The sequence below is a fragment of the Myodes glareolus genome, chromosome 7, assembly GCF_982192425.1.
Source record: "Myodes glareolus chromosome 7, mMyoGla1.1, whole genome shotgun sequence".
Classification (NCBI taxonomy): domain Eukaryota; kingdom Metazoa; phylum Chordata; class Mammalia; order Rodentia; family Cricetidae; genus Myodes; species Myodes glareolus.
Window position 1 is genome coordinate 93915197 of NC_142032.1, and position 22214 is coordinate 93937410.

The 22214-nt window shown below is 42.6% G+C and overlaps 1 long non-coding RNA gene across 2 annotated transcripts in view; it reads right to left on the bottom strand.

Moving 5' to 3' along the window:
* LOC125417121 (uncharacterized) overlaps positions 1-20951 on the bottom strand; it is a 70611-nt gene extending 49660 nt beyond the window's left edge. For both annotated transcript variants that reach the window (XR_015003020.2, XR_007237051.3), the window contains exons 1-2: positions 20831-20951; positions 13620-13705 (exon numbers count right to left, since the gene is read on the bottom strand). This is a non-coding gene — a long non-coding RNA (uncharacterized LOC125417121). The remainder of the gene's footprint in view (positions 1-13619; positions 13706-20830) is intronic.
* Positions 20952-22214: the final 1263 nt, after the last annotated feature.

Here is a 22214-nt window from a genome sequence, read left to right on the forward strand (position 1 = left end):
TGTGGTTTGTGAGCACACTGCTGCAGCTTGCTTGCTGTCAGGAATCTTGAAATGCCATAGAGTTGTGGCAATAAACATAGCTCTGGCCAGTACCTCAGCCATGAGGCTGAAATCTCAGAAAGCTAAGGAATGGGCTGGATCCAGTTGTCAAAGCCACAGCTTTAATCCTCTCCATATTGCTTAGTAAATTAAAGACTCATGTGGTCAAAAAAACAGAGATATACAGTAAAGAGAGACTCAAAAGCAAAACAAAAAACCCTCTAAATTGTTTACAATGTGTTAAAAATATATGCAGGCTTAAAAAAAGGTTAAAGTCCTTAAAATAAAAAAGAAAGAAAAAGAGTAGTTGGGTGTGGTGGTAATCCCAACACTTGGTAGATAGAGGCAGGTAGACTTCTGTGAGTTCAAGACATGGTGGCACACGCCTTTAATCCCAAAGCTTGTGAGGCAGAGGCAGGTGGATCTCTGTGAGTTCAAAGACAGCCTGGTCTACAGAGGGAGTTCCAAGACAGCCAAAGATATACAGAGAACCTGTCTCAAAAAGTAAAAGTAAAAATAAAAAAAAAATAGAGGTTAAAGTAAAGCCACATAAAGATGGAAAATACACAAAGAATTTGGATACTGTATATTATTATGATCTCTTTGAATTGTTTGAATGCTGAGGAAGGAGCAACAGCTGCTAAAAGATATTTGCTTATAAATGTTGCTGAACTAATCCAAGATAGGTATTTTGAAAATGCCTTGACTTCAAAATTGAAGTCAAAAAATACGTTACTTTGGAGAAGAGGTTTTGCTTTTGTTTCCACAGGAAATGAGAGACTGTGGATCCATTTTGAGTTAAGAAAAATCAGGTTTGATCAAGGAAGACCACCTGAGAAATCTCTGGTAGGAACAGATGGTCCGGATGTCTGAATTCTACATCCAGAACATATTCAAGACTGCTGCCTCAGATGATCAAGACTCATAGGATAGTCCATCCAGAACTTGATCATAATTCTAAATTTTCTTTAGGTCTCCATAAGATTATCAGTGCCCCCAACCAGCTGGAAGTAGCCTATGGACTATGGATGTTCTTGTTTTCTTAAAAAGAAGAAGAAGAAGAAGAAGAAGAAGAAGAAGGAGGAGGAGGAGGAGGAGGAGGAGGAGGAGGAGGAGGAGGAAGAGGAGGAGGAGAAATTGTGCAGGACAATTCTGTATTCTGTAAAATATGTTTTAAATAAATGCTGATTGGCCAGTACCCAGACAGGAAGTATAGGCAGGGAAACCAGAGAGGAAGTAGAGGCAGGGCAATGAGAACAGGAGTATTCTGGGAAGAAGGAAGCTCTTTCTCCAGTCCTGTCCAGACACTGAAGAAGCAAGATGTGACCTCCCTGGTGAAAAAGCACTGAGCCATGTGGCTAACATATACTAGAATAATGGGCTAATGTAAGTTATAAGAGTTAATAAGAAGTCTGAGCTAATGGACCAATCAGTTTATAACTAATGTAGACTCTCTGTGTGATTTTCTTTGGGACCTAACAACTGTGGGAACTGGGCAGGACAGAAACCTCAGGCAACAGAACTCAGTTCATGGTCAGTCTGTTCAACACTAGTTTATAGACAAAATGCTATGGATGAATGCACAATAAGTTGGTATAGTAATATTTACTGTATCTGTGTTATTCTAGTCTGTTATATGAGTTTTTCAGTCATGTGAATGTACTGCCTATCAATAAATACATTTAATTTTAAGAAATAAGACCTAAAACAAAGCTTTATTGAAAAATGGGATCTCCTTTGCTTTGACAGATGTAAATAATTGGTTCAAAACTATTGTGGATGACAAGGAGGTATGTACATGTAATTCACATGTAATTCCAGCATTCAAGAGGTCAGGCAGAAAAATCAAAAGTTTGAGGTGAGCCTAGGCAACATAGAAAGACCCTGTATCGAAAAATAAGTCAACTATAAACTAGGAATGATGGCACATGCTTGTAACCCCAATACTCAGTATAGGTAGAAGCAGAAGGATCGGAGTTAAGACTACCCTCAGCTACAAAGTTCAGGTCTAGCCTGGGCTACATGAGCCCCATCTCCAAAATAAATAAATAAACAATGTTTAAAATACTGTTACTAAACATTATTAAATGACAATCCCAGCAAAAGGACTTGACAAATATATAAATCAGTAGCTTAATACTTGACAAAAGAAACATAAAAATAATAAATATGATACTATTCAACAAATAATCTGGTAAAAATAGATCTTTAACAAAAAAATTATATTGTCACTGACACCAAACATCCAAATAAGTTCTACATCATTTTTTAAAGAAATTGTATTCATGTATGTATGTGTGTGTGTGTGTGCACATGCATGAGCATGCAAGTGTTAGTATCTGTGCATGTGCAAGCAGAGGCCAGAGTAGAGTACCAGCATCTTCTCCCACTCTCTTCTTAATCGCTTGAAGTAGGGTCTCTCACTGAACACGGAAGCTCTGAGTTTTAGCTGGTTGGCCTCCAAGCTCTCAGAACCCACCTTTGTCTTTGCTGTTCCCTGCCCTCATGCTGGGGTAACAGGCATGCAGGGCCATGCCTAGCCTTTACTGAGGAGCTGGGGATTTGAACTCAAGTCTTCATACTTGCAGAGCAAGTATCCTTACCCACTGAGCCATCTCCCCATCTCTGTTATTCAATTTTCAAATGTATAAAATTAAACTCTGCAAAGCTAGGTAAAATCTGTGAGTAATTAACTAATGTCCACATGTTGGTGGATTTTTCTGTTTTGAATTATAAATCAGACTCTCATTCCTGGAATAAGCCCTATTTGATCATGATTTGTGTTCTTTTCAGAGTCTATTGTTTCCAGTTTACTGGCATTTTAAGAACTTATGTCAGATTTTGGTCTTTAGTTTTCTTGTAACATCTTGATCTGGCTGTGGGGTCAGGAAAAAGCTGACTTCCTAGAATAAATTAAGTAAAGTCCTTCATCTAGTCTTTATCTGATGGTATTCCATTCTAAAGCATAATAGACTTCACTTATTAATTACAAACTGTTCACAACATTCCCTTTTAAAAATACCTATAGGGTCTATTGTGATGGCCCCTTTTGCATTTCTAAAGCTTCTCTCTCTCTCTCTCTCTCTCTCTCTCTCTCTCTCTCTCTCTCTCTCTCTCTCTCCCCAATTTCAATTTATCAACCTTTTTAAAAACTTTCAGTTTCATTGACTCTACTATTTTTTTCTGAGTTCTATTTCATTGATTTCCTCTCTTTTTCAGATGTATTTATTTTATTTGGATGATTGTCTACCCCCATGTAAGTGTGTGTACCACATATGTGCTTCTTGTCCACAGAAGTCAGAAAGGTGTCTATGTCCGTTTCATAGACCAGTTCTGAAGTCTTGAGTTTTCATTGCCTTTCAGGTCAGCATGTGCTCTCCTTCCTGTGACCATGAGTTATTTAGAGAACTGTCTTTTAATATCTGTGCATTTTGTTAGTGGTGATGATTTTTCCCATTTAATTTCCAATTTAGTTCATCTGCAGTCAGAGACTCCATGTGACTTCAACCCTCAAGTTTGTTGAGACACACTTCATGACCTTCTATTTTGGAGACTGTTACACATGTATGTGCAAAAAATGTGTGTTCTGGAGTGGCTGGGCACTGGTGTTCCATAATTGTTAAATAGTTAGTCAGTGATGGTGCTTAATCCTGTATTTGTTTTGCTTTTTGCTATATTGGTTTTGCTTGGGGATGTTTTTTGTTTTGTTTGGTCTCTTGAGACAGGGTCTTACGATGTAGTATTGCTTGTCTTGAAACTCACTGTGTAGACCAGGCTGGCTTCAAACTGAGGAGAGTCTCCTACCTCTGCCTCCCAAGTACTAGGATTAAAGTGTTCACAGGCTGTGTTCTTAGTTCTTACTGGTCATCTGTCTGTCCCATCAATTACTAAAAATGAATGGTGAATCTTCAACTATACTTGTGGTTCATCCATTTCTACTTTTGCTTTTGAGAAATCTCTCCAGATCTTTGTCAGCTTCTGATAAATATGTTTTGAAACTCTGTTGGGTGTACACATTTAAAATCTCCATTAAACAATTTTTTTCAGTACTGAGCTAAGTTCCTCATTAGTCTTGGTCATTTTTCTTGTCTTGAAATTTATTTTGCTTTGCATTAATGTAGCCATTCCATTTCTCTAATATAGTTTAGCATTTGCAAGGTATATATTTTCTATTTATTTAATTTTAACTCATCTGGGTCTTTAAAGTAAATCTTATTTTGTAAATAGCACAAAGTTGGTTCTCTAGAGGTTTGTTTTTTTAATTTTTAAAGTCAACATGCAAAGGAATAGTCTTCATTATGACAATAATCATTTCATTGACTTTTTTTCCACTCCTGTTTGATTTTATCCTGGGTCTCAGGATGTCCAGCCTCTGATTTCTGGTCATCCAAACAGTGTCAGGCCATGAGCTCCCTCTTCAAGTGTGAACCTTAAGTTGGACCAGTTGGCTACTTCCACGAATTCTGTACCACCATTACCCGACATGGTCAGGCAGAACAGTTTGTAGGTCAAAGGTTTTGTGGTAGGGTTGATGTCACAGTCCCACTGTGGGGAGCATTGCCTGGTTAAAGAAGATGGCCAGTTCAGGCTCCATATTCCCCATTGTGAGGAGACTTCACTAGGATCACAGAGTTTCCACATCATTCCCCAAATGCCTCCCAATCCCAGTATTCTCCCAGTCTCTCCCTGTACTCTCTCCTTCCATCCCTCCCCCACTCACCCCACCTGAAACTTCCTATTTCCATCCCCACCCGCTCCCAGTCCACCTGAAAAAAATCTATTCTATTTTCCCTTCCCACGGAGATCCAAGAATCCTCCCAGCCCCCTGAACCTTCCTTGTAATTTAGCCTCTCTGGGTCTGAGGGTTGTAGCGTGCTTATCCTTTAGTTGATAATTAATGTCCATTTATAAGTGAGTACATATCACATTTGTCTGGCTTACCTCACTCAGATGATCTTTTCTAACTCCATCCATTTGCCTGCAAATTTCATGATGGCATTGTTTTTAACAGCTAATACTTCATTATGTAAATATGCCACCTTTTCTGTATTCTTTCTTCTGCTGAGGGACATCTAGGTTGTTTCTAGTTCCTGGCTATTATGAATAAGGCTGCTATGAAGAGATCTGAGCAGGTGTCCTTGTGGTAGGATGAAGTGTCTCTGGGGTATATGCCCAAGAGTGGCAGAGCTGGGTCTTGAGGCAGTGATCCCGTTTTCTGAGGAACCGCCATATTGATTTCCATAGAGGCTGCACAAGTTGGCACTCCCACCAGCAATGGAGGAGTGTTCACCCCTTGCCCTACATCCTTACCAGCTTGAGCTGTCACTCGTGTTTTTTATCTTGAAATGTTTTCTTTTTTGAGTTGCCTCTGCCGGTCACAGTATCTTTTCACAGCAATAGAACAATGATTAAGACAAGCAGCAATTAACGTGGATATGCACATATTCAAAATGACCTTGAACTTTCGATCCTTCTGCTACTACCTCCTGACGACTGGGATTACAGCCAGGTTTCTGCGGTGCTGGGGATGAGGCCCAGGGCCACATGCATGCTAGGCAGTCTACCAACTGAACTACTGTCTCACCTTCACTCTTAAAGGATACCTTTCCTGGATAGAGAACTCTAGGGCGACAGATTTTCCTGTTAGCCCTTTAAAGATGTTAAAAAAAAAAAAAAAAAAACAAAAAAAAACAAAAAAAAAAAACAAAGACTTGTTTTGCAGTCGCTCATATCTGGGTCCCCTGAACACAATGTATCTTTTATCTGGCTGAGTTTCAGATTTTTTTTTTCCCTGCGTCATTGAGTTCCAGCAGCCCAGTTCTGTTGTTCCTTGGTGTGGTTTGCTTTTTGTCTATCTTATCCTGCTTGGGGTTTGTTGAACTTTCTGAGCCTGTGGATTTATAGTGTTATCAGGTAGATGAACTCCTCTGGTGCTGTTTCTTCTGTGCTTTCCTTTGGAAGTCCAACTGGACATACATTATGCCCTTGTTACTACCCCATAGGTGACAGAGGTGATGAACAATTTTTCCAGTCTCTTTCTGCTCTCTGCTTTTCAGTTTGAATGGCTTCTACTGCTTCGTTTTCAGTTCACTGGTCTTTTCTACAGTGTCTGGTCTGTTAATGATGCTCATCCAAGGAATTTGCTGTCTTCCTTATTTTTCATGATCTGTCACCCTGGCATTTCCATGCCACTATTTTTATACCTACCGTTCCCTACTTTGCTAAGTTCATTATCATTTAAACCTTCAGTTATCCCTGTTTAAAGCTCCTTCCTGTTAGTTGCACCACATCCTCAGTATCTATGCCTGTTTCTATTGGTAGGGTTTTTATTTTCTGTTTCTGGATCATACTCTTGCTTCTTCTCACGAGTAGTAATTTTTTTTCCTTTTATTGAAACTAACGTTTTTTTCTTTCAGAATATATCCTGATTATGGCTTCCCTCCCTCTACTTCCCTCTGTTCCTCCTCCCCTCCCCTCCCATTCAGATCCACTGCCTTTCTGTCTCTCATTAGCAAACGAACAGACCTCTAAGGGACAATAATAAAAGAAAATAATAAGATAAAACAGAAGCTAATACATCAGATTAGGAAAGACAAACAGAAGGAAAAGAGCCCGAGAGAAGGCACAGAAGCAAGAGACAAATTTGTTTGCAATGCTCAGGAATCCCATAGAAACACTAAAGTGGAAGCCATAATCTCCACACAAAAGACTTGGTGTGGACCCACGCAGGCCCTCTGCATGCTGTGTCCACCTCTGTGGGTTTATATGAGCTTTCATCTATTGATTTAGAGGGCCTTGCTTTATTAGTGTTCTCCTTTCCCTCTGGTTCTTACATGCTTTCTGCCTCCACTTCTGAAGGATGCCCTGATCCCTGAGGGGAGGGATTTGACAGAGACATCCCGTTAGGGCCAAGTGTTCTCAGGTCTCTCACTCTGCATAATGTCTAGCTGTGGATCTCTGCTTTTGTTCCCATCTGCGGCTTTTTTCTTTGTTTTTTTTTTCTTTTTTTTTGTTGGTTCTGTGTTTGGGTTGGTTTGGTTTTTGGTTTTTCAAGACAGGGTTTCTCTGTAGCTTTTTGGAGTCTGTCCTAGAACTCTCTCTGTAGACCAGGCTGGCCTCAAACTCACAGAGACCTACCTGTCTCTGCCTCCCAAGAATTGGAATTAAAGGTGTCCACCATTACCACCACCGGGATATTTTGTTTTGTTTTTGTTTTTTGTTTTTTAAAGAACAGTACTTTGGGTTTTACCCTAAGTCCCTGGGCTATCTAGCGTCAGGTTCTTAGTCACTTAAGCAGTGTTGGTTATAGGTTCCATCTCTTGGAGCGGGCCTAAGTCAAATCAGCTATTGTTTGGTTACTCCCACAAGCTTTGTGCCACCAGTGCCCTAGCATATCTTGCAGGCAGGATACCATTGTAGACCAAAGGGTTTGTGGCTGGGTCGGTGTTCGTGTTTCTTTTTTGATAGTATGCATAATGCCTTCCTATACCAAAGATGCTAGAATGTAGGGGTGAAGGCTCTGTGTAGACACAGCTCAACCTCTCCATGTTCAGTGAGCTGTGCAGGTGTTGTCTTCGGTGTCAGCTTGCAGAGAGCAAGAGCAACCTGTAGTCTTGGCTACAGCCTGGGTAGTTTGAGAGTTCCTACAGGACCCTTTAGCCAACAGCTCAATTATGTGCAACCCAATCCCAGTACTAGAAACTTCATTTGGTGACAGAGATGTCGAGATGGGTCTCTGTCTCTCCCATCATTTGGCAGTCTCATTTAGATTCCCTTCAGGGAGGTATATATTTTAGGGAGCTTCAAGTGGCAACATTTTTAATGCTGGGACTTGTGGAGTTTATGTTGTCATGAAGTTCTGTGTGTTGTTTCCAATGTCAACAGCTTTCCATCTAGAACAGAAAGGCAGCTTTGATGGGAAAATTGGTGAAATATAAACAGAGCCTGCAGTTTCATTACAACAGAGTTACAATGTTGATTTCTTCTTTGTTTGCTTTGTTTGTTTGTTCAAGACAGTGTTCTTCTGTGTAGCAGTTCAGCTTGTCCTGTAGACTACCTCTGTAGACCAGACTGGCCTTTAACTCATAGAAATTCGTCTGCCTCTGCCTCCCAACTGCTGTGAAACACAATTAATAAAAAACCCAGAGACAGGAATTGGATTTCAACCTGAAGGTCAGAAAAGCAAAACAGTCAGTCACCAACTCTTAAAGCCGTCAGTCTGAAATGGAGATCCTGTCTCCAGGAATCTCAGAGACTGAGCGTTGTCTCCTTCCGTTTTATGTTCCTCTCTAGTTCTGGGATAAAGGCGAGCATCACTACCGCCTGGCTTTGATGGCAAGCTAGTGTGACTACTGGGATTAAAGGTGTGTGTCATTGCTGCCTAATCTGTAAGGCTGACCAGTGTGTCTGTTTTACTTTTCTGATTCTCAGGCAAGCTTTAGTTATTAAAATACAAATGAAATGTCACTATAGTGCTGGGACTAAACCAGTGTTGGTTCTGAATCTGGAGAGCTGTACCATGGGGGTAAGTTGGGTAAAGGCTATACTGGAATTCTGTGTTGTATCCTAAGTTTTCAATAAATATAAAATTATTCCACTCAAAAGTTTAAGTTATGATTTGGGGTAGTGGTATATGTCGTTGTGTGTGTGCTCACCTATGTGTACACACATGGGGGACAAACATTGATATCATGCGTCCATCTTTATTATTCTATGCATTCTTGTTGTTGTTGTTTGTAAACAGGGTCTCTCACTGAACCATAAGCTCAATGCTTCAGCTAGCGTGACTGTCTTGCAAGCTTCTGGGATCCAGCTGAGTTCAGGTTCCCAGTACTAGGTTTACAGGAGCATGCCACCACACTTAGCTTTTCACAAGGTTGTTGAGCATCCAAATTCAGTGCTTGTTTAGAAAACACTGAACACACCAAGTCCTCTCTCCAGCTCCCTTACCTTATTTTTTGAGAAAAATTCTCTCAGTGAACCAGCACACATGTGGAAGTCAGAGGGCAATCTCTTCTCCACCATGGGTCTGAGGACCAAACGCTGACATTCAGGCTTGTGTGGCAAGTGCCTTTATCTGCTGAACCATTTTTTGGCTTTCATTTGAGACTTTCTAGTTCTACCTTGTATTCTCTTCGTAGACATATGGCATACTGTATTTTGATCTCTTGCTGAGTGGATCTTCCTGTCACACATATTTGTATTATCTGTAGGCTTGTGATAATGCTGTTTATTCCTTTTCTTTACAGAACCTTTCACCCTGATATTTTTCTGTTGGTTAGATTGATATAGAAGAGCTAGATAACACTGCCGATTGGTGCTGGTGGGCTGTGTGCTTAGTCTTTGCAATCTCACAGGGCTCTCTTTTCTGTTGTTTCAATGTCATGTCAAAAATAGCACTTCACATTCTAAAATTAAAGAATTATTTTTTACAATTATTTTCTTCTGCCAGCTCTTTGCTCTTTCCCCATATAGACCTGAGCTTTCTCTTTCTTTAGCTTTTTTTCCTGCCCTTATCTTTCTAAAGCTCATGGCCTGTCCTAGAAGTTACTCGAAGAATAGGTCCTGTCTCAAATGGCATGTGGGTCACTCCATCTTGGGGGTTCACATACAAAGAGGCTGGAGCACCGCATCCTTCAGGTCTTTTTGTTCTCCTCACGCATGGACATGACAAGCCCTTCAGCTTCCACGGCTGCTCTCGAGTGGAGCCTCTGTGTTTTCTCTCTTGCCTCTCATCGGTTTTCAGCTCTGTCTGCTGCCCTGTTATTCTCCCTGTCCCACAGAGATGCCCATTCTATGACAGCTTGTTACTGCTCCCTAGCCCGTTACCTAGTTTTGTTTTACCTCAGTGTTCAGTTTTATCAGCCAGCTGCTCTGACTTTTCTATGGTCATTCAAGAATGTTCATACATGATGCAACCCTGATCAAGCTGGTTTTCAGAATCTCTCCGTGTGTGTGTGTGTGTGTGTGTGTGTGTGTGTGTGTGTGTGTGTGTTTACATTTTAAGTCACAGCAGGAAAAGGAAACATTAAACACTCCTTTTTTTTCCTTCTGTATATATGTTGCTTTTATTGGTTGATAAATAAAGCTATTTGGGCCAATGGCTTAGCAGAGTAAAGCCAGGCAGGAAATCAAGTCAGAGAGGTGGGGGGGGGAGGATAGAGTCAGAGAGAAACCATGTAGTTGCCAAAGGAGAAGGACATAGGAGCCTTACTGGTAAGCCACAGCCTCATGGTGATACACAGTTAATAGAAATGGGTTGGTTTAAGATGCAAGTGCTACCTAAAAATATGCCTGAGCCATTGACCAAACAGTGTTGTAATTAATATAGTTTTGTGTGATTATTTGGGTCTGGGTGTCCAGGAAATAAACATGCAGTCTCTGACTACAAATGGAGCTAATGCAGGGCAATCACATTCACATAAAACCTGAGAGAGCTTGGGGAGGAATTCTAGACACAAGAGAACAGAGTTAAGCACGGCTTCTTGGTAGCAGCATTTCCTCGGGTGGGCTCTGTTTGCTAGAAACAAGCACACCTTTTTTAAGAGAAGGTTTCCTGACTCAGTGTTTACAGCAAAAACTGAGCGGCTTCTTTAAGAGATGGTTTCCTGGTTCGTACTCACTACAGTCTTAAGTAACTTTTATATTTTGTTTGGAATTTAACCACAGTGATGAAAAACTTGGAAGAAATTAGTGAATTTGGAGGCTAGCAAGATGGCTTAGCAGGTAGGGTCCTGGCTGCCAAGTCTGATGGTTGAGTTTCAGATTCAGGACCCCTGTGCTAAAAGGAAAGAACACCCACAGGTTATCCTTTGACTTTAACACATGCACTGTGACACACATAACTGAATAAATAAATGTGATTTTAAAATATTTTTTGAAGATTAGTTATTTAAATGCAGTTGGACTGGAGAAATGGCTCAGCAGCTAAAAGCATGTGTTGCTCCTACAAAGGACCCTAGTTCAGTTCCAGCACCCATGTTGGGGGTCTCTCTCTCTCTCTCTCTCACACACACACACACACACACACACACACGTGCACACACATAATTAAAAACAATAAAATAATTTTGTAATTAACCAGTTATAACAAGGGACTAAATTTTTGCAAAATCACATTTTCACTAAACTATTTATTGTACATGTCCATGTTTGGAACACACCCTTCACAGTAGTCGTTTTAACACCTTCAGGAGATTCTGTGAATAGATGTACCGAAACTGAGGCAGCGACTTATTGTTGAACATGTGCCGCCTCCATTGATGATGTCATAAATATCTTTGTGTGCTTGGCTGTTTGTTTTTATTGAATTATTTCCTTATGAAAGATTCCCAAGAGTGGGATGACTGGGTCAAGGGTAGGAACATCTCCCTGACTCTAGCAGTTTATAATCTAAAAATTTGTTTAAGAATTATTTTTTGGTTATAGGGGAAAGGTTGAGGCTCAGTTGTCAATGGTGAGAATACTACAAGGAAAGCCCTGCTCCCCAGCGTCACTGCTAATGGAACCTGTCTCCAAGCTGTCATTCTCTCCTATTCATTTCATTCAGCTTTCCTGTTTGGGATGCATTTATGGAGTGCACTCTGCAAGAGCCCCTGGGGTTTCTCCCTTCCTTGCTGCAGTGAACCCCCAAGACTGTTCTGTCCAATAACTGATTCAACACGCATAGTGCCAAGAGGACCAGGTCGGAGGTGCATTTGCCTGCTCTTCCTGAGTAGTGTGAGGCTGCTGTGGCCTGCAAGACAGCTCCCTCACTTTCCCCAATGTGTTGAGACTGTCTAGGGATTCCTAGAATCTTCTTCCAGAGAGATCTGGTGTTAACAATCCATACCTGTCCATAGTTGGGGATGAACCCCAGGCCTAGCTCTGAGAAGAAAGAGGAAAGTCTAAGCAACTGTAACTGCACCAGCTGACCTGTAAGATCATCTTACTGCCTTTGTCCCAATAAACTGCTGAGCTAGAAATAACCTCATTGTGACCTGGACACAACCTTCCTGTTATCTGGACTCAACCCACACTTAACCTTCAGCTTCATTTTCCCCCAGCCTATCTTCCCATGATCCCTGAAAACTGAATCTTGATCTAAAACCAGATCCCTTTGGTTCCAGTTCTGGATGTGGTTCCGAGTCTCAGCTTATCCTAGTAGGCATTTCCCCACATGAGAGTAAGATCCTGCTACACAACCTGCTGAGGTTCTATATTTGATCGCCTGAGTGCTGAAAACCAAGATCCTGGACCTGTCTCTACTTTATACTCCATGGCCTTACCTCCCACCCAATGAAGCCTGCTATCACAACCTGTCTATGGTGGTTTGAATTGAAAAGGCCCCCAAAGACTCATGTGTTTGAATACTTGGTCCATAGAGAGTAACACTATTAGGAGGTGTGGCCTTGTTGGAGTAGGTATGGCTTTGCTGAAAGAAGTATATCTCCAGGGGGTGGGCTTTTCGGTTTCAGAAGCTCAAGCTAGTTCATTTCTTGCTACCTGTGGATCAAAATGTAGAACTCTCAACTTCTTCCCCAGCACCATGTCTGCCTGGACATCGTAATGCTTCCACAATAATGATAATGGACTAAACCTCTGAACTGTAAGCCAGTCACAATTAAATGTTTTCCTTTTTAAGAGTTCCATAGCCAGGCATTGGTGGCATACATCTTTAATCCAAGCACTTGGGAGGCAAAGGCAGGTGAATCTCTGTGAATTCAAGGCCTACCTGGTCTACAAGAACTAGTTCCAGAATAGGCTTCAAAGCTACAGAGAAATCTTGTCTACAAAAACAAAACAAAACAAAAAAAGAGTTGCCATAGTCATGGTGTCTCTTCACAGCAATAGATCCACTAACTAAGACACTGTCCTCCCTTCACCATGTCTTCATAGCCCCTGTCAAGACCAAGTAATTCCTGAGACCATCCATGTCGCCAGGGGACATGTATCTAAGCTTGCTAAGTTAATAATCACAGTGTTTTCAAGGTGAGCAATCCAAGGGCGAGAGAGTAAACATGACTTTTCAGAAGTCAAACAGCAAGCCTGTAATCATATCTGTGCATGGAGCCCAGAGTTCCTGACTCCTGGACGGAATGAGCAGGTGGAACAATAGAGAAGGAAGGTAGGAAATGACTCTAAAGCTTAAGTTAAACAACTATTCGTAAGACCCACAGCGTGGAGTAAGAGAGACGGCCCAGGACTTGGACGCAAAGACAAGTCTCGCTTTTCAAGGCCTGAGTATGAAATCAGGAAAATCAAATCATAGGGGTGTTCTTAGGTGGAGCCCTAGATCACTGGACTTGGTTTAGTTGTATACCAGACTGTCCCAGATACCTGGAGTAGGGACTGGCCAATGGGTGCAGGTCAGGGGCGGGTCCTGGGGAAATCACACTTACAGCCCAGAAGAGAATAGACACAAACGTGAGGACTGGAAACGGGGCTGACCTCACTCACACCCAATGCCCAGAGAACTTACACATCACTCAGGGCCCCCCATACCACAGGAGCTATATAACCATTGCTCAAAATATATCTCCTCACAGTCCACAGAAGTCTAATACTTCCTGCAGTGTTTCTAGAAGATCCAGGACACATACCTTCTCTGCAGCTGGTTTCCCAGGGTCAATGGTTCTTTAGTACCATGTTGCTTGGCACTGTATCAACCCAAGCACAAAATTTTGCCCTGTAATAAAAAAATTAGAATGCCATATATTAGGTTAATAAACTTTTCTGAAAATGATGGGCAAAGGGTGTCCCCTCTCTTTAGACAATTCTACTATGTGCTCCTCTTCTCCTCAGTCCTTGTGAACAACCCCAAAGACAGTTTTCCCTATTGGCTTCAACCCTCTGTCTACCAGCATGGCAGCCATGGTACATGTATCTTCCGCCTCCCTTTCCCTCCTTCCCTGTCTCTTCTGTTATTTTCTCTCTTGTTGATCTCTCCAGTATCAGGCATGCATTTAGAATGTCCTACCTTATGCAGCAGTGTGCCCCTGGCCATGACTTGCATTTCAACTGAAATCCATGAGTTCAGTTGAATCCCAGAACCAGACAAGGAAAACTTAATCTGCCCTGTGCCTTCGAAGGCATTTTATAGACTACTAGTAGAGGAAAGAGGCTCAAAATTAAATACTGCTTTTATCTGATGAGCCAAAGTCATGTGTACGACAACCAGAGGGTCTCAATGTTTTCAGATCTGTGTAAACTCTCAAAGTATTCTCAGGCTGCAATCTCTGGGCAAAATGTAACTTCAACCCAACTGCAAACATCACTCAGTGAGCATTTCGTGCAATCAAACTAGGTAACCAGGTGAGCAATGAAATTTCAAGACACATGGATTGTTTCCTTCACTAGTTAGTGGCATAAAACAGCGTGAGTCTATTGTTTTTGAGAGTTTCATGGGTCAGGAATTACAAAGGGAGTGATAAGGACAGCTGTCATTTGCTGCCCAGTGTCTAGATCCTCAGCGGCTGGGGATTGATTACCAAATGGCTGGATTCTTTTACTCATCTGTCTAGTATTTGTGCCCCTTCCCTGTCTGGCTTTCTCACAACATAGTGGTTAGGTTCTGCGGTAAGAAGCCTCTAAGAAAATCCCCCGAGATCCCTACCTGCTGGAACATATAGTCTGTGCAACCTCATTCCCTTGACTAACTTCTAGCTAACTAACTAGAACATGTCAATACTGAGAGAACAGTTTTCTCATCAAAGGCATGTGGTGTATTATCTCTCCATTCCTCTTGTTAGCTTTAATGAAGCAAGCTGTCCTGTTGAAGAGGCTCCAAAAACCGGCAGAAACTGAGGCCTTCCATTTAACAAACCTTAAAGAATGGAATTCTTCGCTCAAACCATGGAAGTGGCCTTGGAACTAGACTATTCTCCATTTGTACTTTCAGATGAGAGCCCCAACCCCAGCCCTTTCCAGAAACCTCAATCACACTCTTGTGACATGTCCTAAATCAGAGGATCCAGCTGGATGGCTGAATTCCTAACTCATACAAATTGTGAAATGAATAATAAATGTGTGTTATCTTAAGTTGATGTCTCGGAATCCACTTTTTTTTATGGAACAACAGATATCTAATACAGGCTCCAAGAATGTGTGTGCCATAAAAACCATGCAGAAGGTCTGGGAAGATGGCTCACTTGGTAGTGTTTACTGTGCGAGCATGAACATCTGAGTTTAATCCCAGTACCCATATATATTAAATTTAAAAAGCCAGGCATGGTGATGTACTTGTAACCTCATCACAGGGAGTCAGAGACAGGAGGATCCCTGGGGCTCACTTGCCCACTGACAAGCTAGCCTAGTGAGCCCCAGGTCCCAGTGAGAGACCCTGCTTCAAATCACAAGGTGGACAGTGCCTGGGAAATGCCTGAGGTGGACCGCTGATCTCCAGGTGCACACATATGTGTGTGTGTGTGTATGTGTGTGTGTGTGTGTATGTGTGTGTGTGCATACTGCCTGAGATGGACCTCTGATCTCCAGGTGCACACATATGTGTGTGTGTGTGCATATTGCCTGAGGTGGGCCTCTGATCTCCAGGTGCACACATATGTGTGTGTGTGTGTGCATACTGCCTGAGGTGGACCTCTGATCTCCAGGTGCACACATATGTGTGTGTGTGCATACTGCCTGAGGTGGACCTCTGATCTCCAGGTGCACACATATGTGTGTGTATGAATACTGCCTGAAATTGACCTCTGATCTCCAAGTACACACATGTGTGTGTGTGTGTGTGTGTGTGTGTGTGTGTGTGCATACTGCCTGAGGTGGGCCTCTGATCTCCAAGTGCACACATATGTGTGTGAAAGCATACTCACAAACTTGACGAACTCATTAATTTAACTTGATAAACAGACAGAAACTATATTATCATATCATCATTTATGACCTAGACTCAGAAACTGCATACAGAACTGGATGTGTAAGTCAATGGTAGACATTTGTGAGGCATACCTAAGGTCCTGAGTGCAGTCTGCGGTGTCAAATGTGCACGTATGTGCATGTACACACACACACACACACCCACACACACCCACACACACACACACACACTAATATTACTTCCCTCAAAGTTACAAACCTGCTGATTCAAGAAAATGGGTGGCATACCCTATCTTTCAAAGAGAGTATACAATGTCAAAATATCAGGACAAGCATGAGGTAGGAGAGTTACAGTAATGATCTAAGGAAAATACATTCCATCATCCAGCTCTGTGGCCTGTCCTCTAGCCTGGCCTGGCCTGCTCAATGTATACATTTCAAGAAAGTTGTGTATTCTTTAACTATTTTGAAACTGGGGTTTTGTTTATGTTCCTTCTGATTTGTCTCCCCTACATTAAAAAATGTTACAAAATTTCTCAGCATGTCACAATCTAAATGGGAGTTTCCCCTTCTGCAGTCAGAGAGACCTCAGAGCCACAGTTTCCAAGAATGTAACCGTCTAAAGCATAAGATTCTCCACTTAAGAAAGACTCCAAGTGGATTCCAGCATTGCTCTGGCTACATGTGCTGAGATATTCCAGCATTGCCCCACACTCCATGCCAGAGGAGAAGAAACACATTGGTGAGAGGAGAATGGCGGAGACTGGTGGGAACTGAACAAAGCTGAGTCCATCAGAGTCTCTAGCACCCCACAAAATCCTAGAACAGCTGAGCCATCAGGCACCTCGGAGAACCATCCACTGGTAACCACAGAGCAAATACTAAGGGACAGCCAGGGGAACAGTGCACCCCTGACAGCAACAGAATCGATTTCAGGGTTCTGATGTAGCCTAAATGTGTCAAGCATCACCACTTTGTGAACTCACACACCTGTTGGCTGCGCATCACTGCAACCCGAGCCTTTTGCTACTGAATTTCAAGACGTGCAGGCTTTGGCCAAGCTCTTTGGGAGATGCCTACAAATTCCAGACAATTCTGCTCTTTTCACCTTTGCCAGATCTCTGGCTTCATGTAGCAGATTCTTATGTCTAAACACCTGCTCCTCTCAGAATTCAGCTTGCCTTGACTTCCTTCCCTGCTTCAGCATGAGATACAGACTTTCCCAGCTCCCTTTGTGATAACCCACGCTGGGTTTAAATTCAAGGATTCATTAGTAAACAGCTGGAGAGGAGACAATGACAGCACAGAGAAACTCAAGCAAACAAATGCCGCTGTTCAGATTGCCTGGGTCCTAGAGTGACCCCCCCCACATTCCTTTCTGCTGTGGCCAGACATGAAGCAAGGGCCAGCCACCTCCCTAAAATGGGAATGTTCTTGATTCCCCCAAATCCTGAATCAGGGAAAGGAGGCAGCGATTTCTCCACACTCCAGCCTAAGGCCCATGTCCAACATTCTTCTTTCCTGTCTTAGGACTGGTCTTGTTCCAGGTGGCCAGAGAACAGAAGCGTCCATTTCATGGAAATGTCCAGCTTCTAAAGGATACCAGAGCAGACATTCAGACCCAAAGCACAGCGAGACCAGCAATCCCTGATGGAATCAGCTCGGTTTTCCTGATTCTCCTTCTAACAGGCGTCTATGATGAGGATTACAGTTTTCCATCCATGTGTGTTTCCTAGCTCCTGTACCTAAAGCATCATTTACCCATTAGAAAATCTCTAAGAGCCGGGAGGTGATGGCACACACCTTTAACCCCAGCACTCAGGAGGCAGAGACAGGAAGATCCCTGAGTTCAATGCCAGATCTACAAAGTGAGTTCCAGGGCAGTTGGGGCTGTTACACAGAGAAATCGTGTCATAGAAAAGGAAGAAAGAAAGAAAGAAAGAAAGAAAGGAAGGAAGGAAGGAAGGAAGGAAGGAAGGAAGGAAAAAAGAAAGAAAGAGGAAAGGAAGGGAAGGGAAGGGAAGAGAAGAGAAGAGAAGAGAAGAGAAGAGAAGAGAAGAGAAGAGAAGAGAAGAGAAGAGAAAATATCTAAGAGTGAGCTGTAACAGATGATTTAAATACATACTTGGAAAATAAATCCTGCTCCAAAAAGGAATCTGTCCTGGTTGCTTTTCTTGTTTGTCTGTTTTTGGATTTTTTTTTTTTTTTTTGGAGACACCATTTCTCTGTAGCTTTGGAGCCTGTCCTGGAACTAGCTCTTGTAGACCAGGTTGGCCTCGAACTCATAGAGAGCCTCCTGCCTCTGCCTCCCGAGTGCTGGGATTGAAGGCGTGCACTACCACCACCAGATTGGTTGCTTTTATTTGTAAAGATTTGCCTATTTTATGTTTGTGAGTGCTGTATCTGCACACCAGAAGAGGGCATCAGATCCCCGTGTAGATGGTTATGAGCACCATGTGACTGCTGGGAACTGAACTCAGGACCTCTGGAAGAGCAGCCACTATTTTTACGCTCTGAGCCAACTTCCCAGCCCCTTCCTGGTTACTTTTTGATGTTAATCTGACACAATCCTGAGTCTCCTTGGAAGAGGGAACCTCAGTTGAAGAATTATCTTTATCAAATTGACCCATGGCCTTGTCTATGAGGAATTGTCTTGGCTGATGATTGATGAGGGAGAGCCCAGTCCATAGCGGGTGGCACCATGTCTAGGCAGGTAGACATGGAATGTTTAAGAAAGTTAGATAAGCCAGTAAACAGCATTCCTCCATGCTTTCTGCTCCAGGTTCCTGTCTTGAGACCCTGCTGTAATAATGGACTAGGGCCTGGAAGTGTAAACTGAAATAAACCTGTCACTCTTAGGCAGAGTGTAATATCATGGCAACAAAGTAAAACTAAGACTGAGCCATTGAGAAAAGCCAACTCTGCAGTTCATGACAACCTCTAACCCAATTTTTTCAAGTAAAAATTTTAGGTTCTTGGTTCCAAGTTATCAGATCTTCCTCATTCCAAATTAAGGTTTTATTTGCTTGCTTGCTTGCTAGCTAGCTTGCTTTGTGTTTTTTTTTTCTTATGACTGAAGCAGGAGCATAAATAGTATAGTGTTTGCCTAGTGTGTACAACCTGTGTTCAACCCACAGCAGGAAACACATTGGATATGGTTAGTTCATACCTGTAATCCCAGCACTTGGGAAGTAGAAGTAGGAAGGTTAAGAGGTCACGGCTTTGCCGCTTTCCTTGTATTAAAAAATCAAAACAATTAGTTGAGCTGGGTGGCGCGTGCCTTTAATGCCAGAACTCAGGAGGCAGGGGCAAGTGGATCTCTTTGAATTCATGCACAGCACGTCCCAAGCCAGCCAGGGATACATAGTAAGTCCGTGCCTTAAAAAAGAAGGAAATGAGCTTTTACTCTAATTTGCATAAACTGCTGTATTTACTCCTCTCTCTGCTCCTTGTGCCTGATCTTCCTTGTTCTCGTTTCTCTGTGTTACACTGTACCCTGGCGTACATTTGTGCAGGGAATGCACATAGTTGTGAAAGGGAACATAAAGCTAATTGTTTTTCTATTTCTAATTCTGTCATGGACTTTTTTGGTCTGGATGGTGTATACATGCATAAAATATATTCCATACCAAAAGTGTAAAATGTAATATGAAGCTTCACAGTTTCCATTTTTAATGCCAATTCTTCATATAGGTTCATTAAGCTGTATAGATTTGGATATGATTAATTCTGGTATGAAACGCTTTTATTTATTTGTGATTTCTAATAATAAAGTATTATTACAATTTTAAAATATAATTTGTGTAAGACCCATAGGAAGAACTTCTTTAGACTCTTCCTCTTTTAGGAGACAAGCTATATGAAGATTACAAATGGAAGGGTTCTTTCGTTTCACACTCTCCATCAGGTGATCCAAAATCTTATTTCTAATTTATTATATTATTTTTAATGAGGGGGCAAAGTATGTATATGCGCAGTCAGGTAGCTAGGGAGTCCAGAAGAGGGCAGTAAACGCTTGGAGCTGGAGCTAGAGGCGGTCGTCCGCCTCCTAATACAGATGCTAGGAACTGAACTCAGGTCCTCCACAAGAGCACTGAGCCTTCTCTCCAGACCCAGATCCAAAAATCTTTAGGTCCAATCTTACCCACCGCCACTGCCACCTTGTTCCATCTACTTTCTGGACAGAGGAAAAAAGGGTTCTGTGAACATCATAGTTTGGATTATACCAACAAAAGGTAGAAAAGTTTAGGGTCCTAGCTACCCTGGATGTAACTTGCTGTTATCCCAGGCCGTACTTGGTCTGAAAGTACAGAGCAGACTGGCCAAGCACCCCGCCGGTTGCTCGCGCTCAGCTGGAGGTTAAACCGGACAAACAATGGAGCAGCTTTCAAAGCCAACTTCCGTTTCCAGGATGAAAAGGAAATGTTGGGACAGAAGCTCTTAGGAGACACCTGTGGCGAGCAGGGGCCTTTGCCAAGGAGCGCAAAGAATTCGGGAAGCCGGGTCTTCAGAGCCATCACGTTGGTTGGCCCATTTCATAAGCTTCTCTCCGTATCTAGCTCTGTACTGAGAGACAGGCAGATGACAGAGGCTCCTGCCTGCCCAAGCCTCATGGTGTAGCAAAAGGGAGAAAGAAGTAATTATAGAATTTGTATTCCTCTAATTTAAACAAATTGGACATCCTAATTAAAACATCTATGGCAAGTCTGAGGACGGCGGGAGTCTGAGCGGGCTGTCATTTCCTCATTCTCCCAACTGTACTATGTCTGGAAGATCTAGGACACCTCTGGACCCTTGCTGTAGCTCGCCACCCTCAGAATGGCTCTGCCACTGAAGGTCAGCGCGTGACCACGGCTGTTGTCAACAGGCAGTGACACAAAGCACCTGTCGTCTTTGGCACAGGCCAGCTGAGCAAATGCTTAACTCAGAAGCCTGTTATAGTTTTTGGGGAAAAAAAAAAACAAATTACATCAGCACTTACCCAGGAGTCTCCCCAGCAGGCTAAAGAGTGTTGTCTTCAGTGTGAGGGACGGCTGTGCTCCTGCCTGGGGGAATGGGACAGAACTCTGCAGAGAGTGAAGTGGGGCAAACGTCTCCACTGCTCAGAGCTTTGCCAGGCTGCCCAACAGAGTCCTCAGAAAAGGCTTGGCAGGGAGGCAAACATTCTGAGAGGTCTGGGCATGAGAAGCCCTTTGCTGTAGTGAAGGAAATGGAGAAGTTCAGCCAAGGCCCCAGGCTCCCCAGGAAATAGGGGAAATAGATGTTTACTGAGCAGCTTCCATAGGTTGGGTACCTTGGCCAAAGATCTCACTCACCTTGCTACTTACAATCCACCTGTGATGGTTAATGCTGGTGGCCAACTTGACTGAATCTAAGATCACTTTGGAGGCAAGTCTCTGGACGTGGGTTACCCACTGTAGCAATGCATGCCACCATTCCACGGGCCAGGGTTCTGGACTGTATAAAAAGAAGAAATGGAGCTGAGAACCGGCATTCAACACTCTCTGCTTGCTCACTGTGGACACGGTGTGACCAGCTCACCTGCCGGCTGCCGTGACTTTCTCCGTGGTGAACTGAACAGTAAAAGTGTCAGCCTAAGCAGACCCTTCCTTTCCTGGAGAGCGGTTATCAGGGAGTCAGAGCAATAAGACAAGCAACTGGCCTGCCTCCTGTGCTCCAGCTGAGCAAAGCCACATGCAGAGCAGTCGCGAGTACTGGACGCTTGACCACAGACTCCACAGGAATTAAAACGGGGTGGTTAGGGAAGACCACTAGTCTTAATATTCAAGACATCTTTGAACATCTGGTGACTTCAGTTAATAACAATATATTATATTCTTTAAAACTACTAAGAGAATAGATTTTTTAACTCTTCACACAGCACAAAATAAGTATATATAAAGTAGTATACATTTTAATCACCTCATTTAGCCAGTCCACAAAGTACACATATTCGAAACACACCATATTGTACATGATAAATGCAGTCTGCTCTCCATACCCACATATTTCATATCTTCAAAGTCAACTGAATACTTATGGGAAATACTGAGGGAAGAAAAAAAGCAGGCATGGTAGCACCTGTCTGTGGTTCCTGTCTGTAATCGTAGCATTTGGGGGACCTAGGATGTAGAGGGAAGTTAAAAGTAGCCAGGGTTCCACAGTGAGTTCATGTGAGAAGATATTGGGTTTAGCAAGACCTGTCTTGCCAAGAAAAGGAGAAACAAAAGAAGGAGGAGGGGAGAGAGGGAGGAAGGAGGAGGGATGAATAAAGGAAGTAAGAGAGGAAAGAAGGAGGAAATGTTTTAACTTCCTGCATACTGAATATGTCCAGATAATATTAACTTGTTTGGGGACTCTTGAAA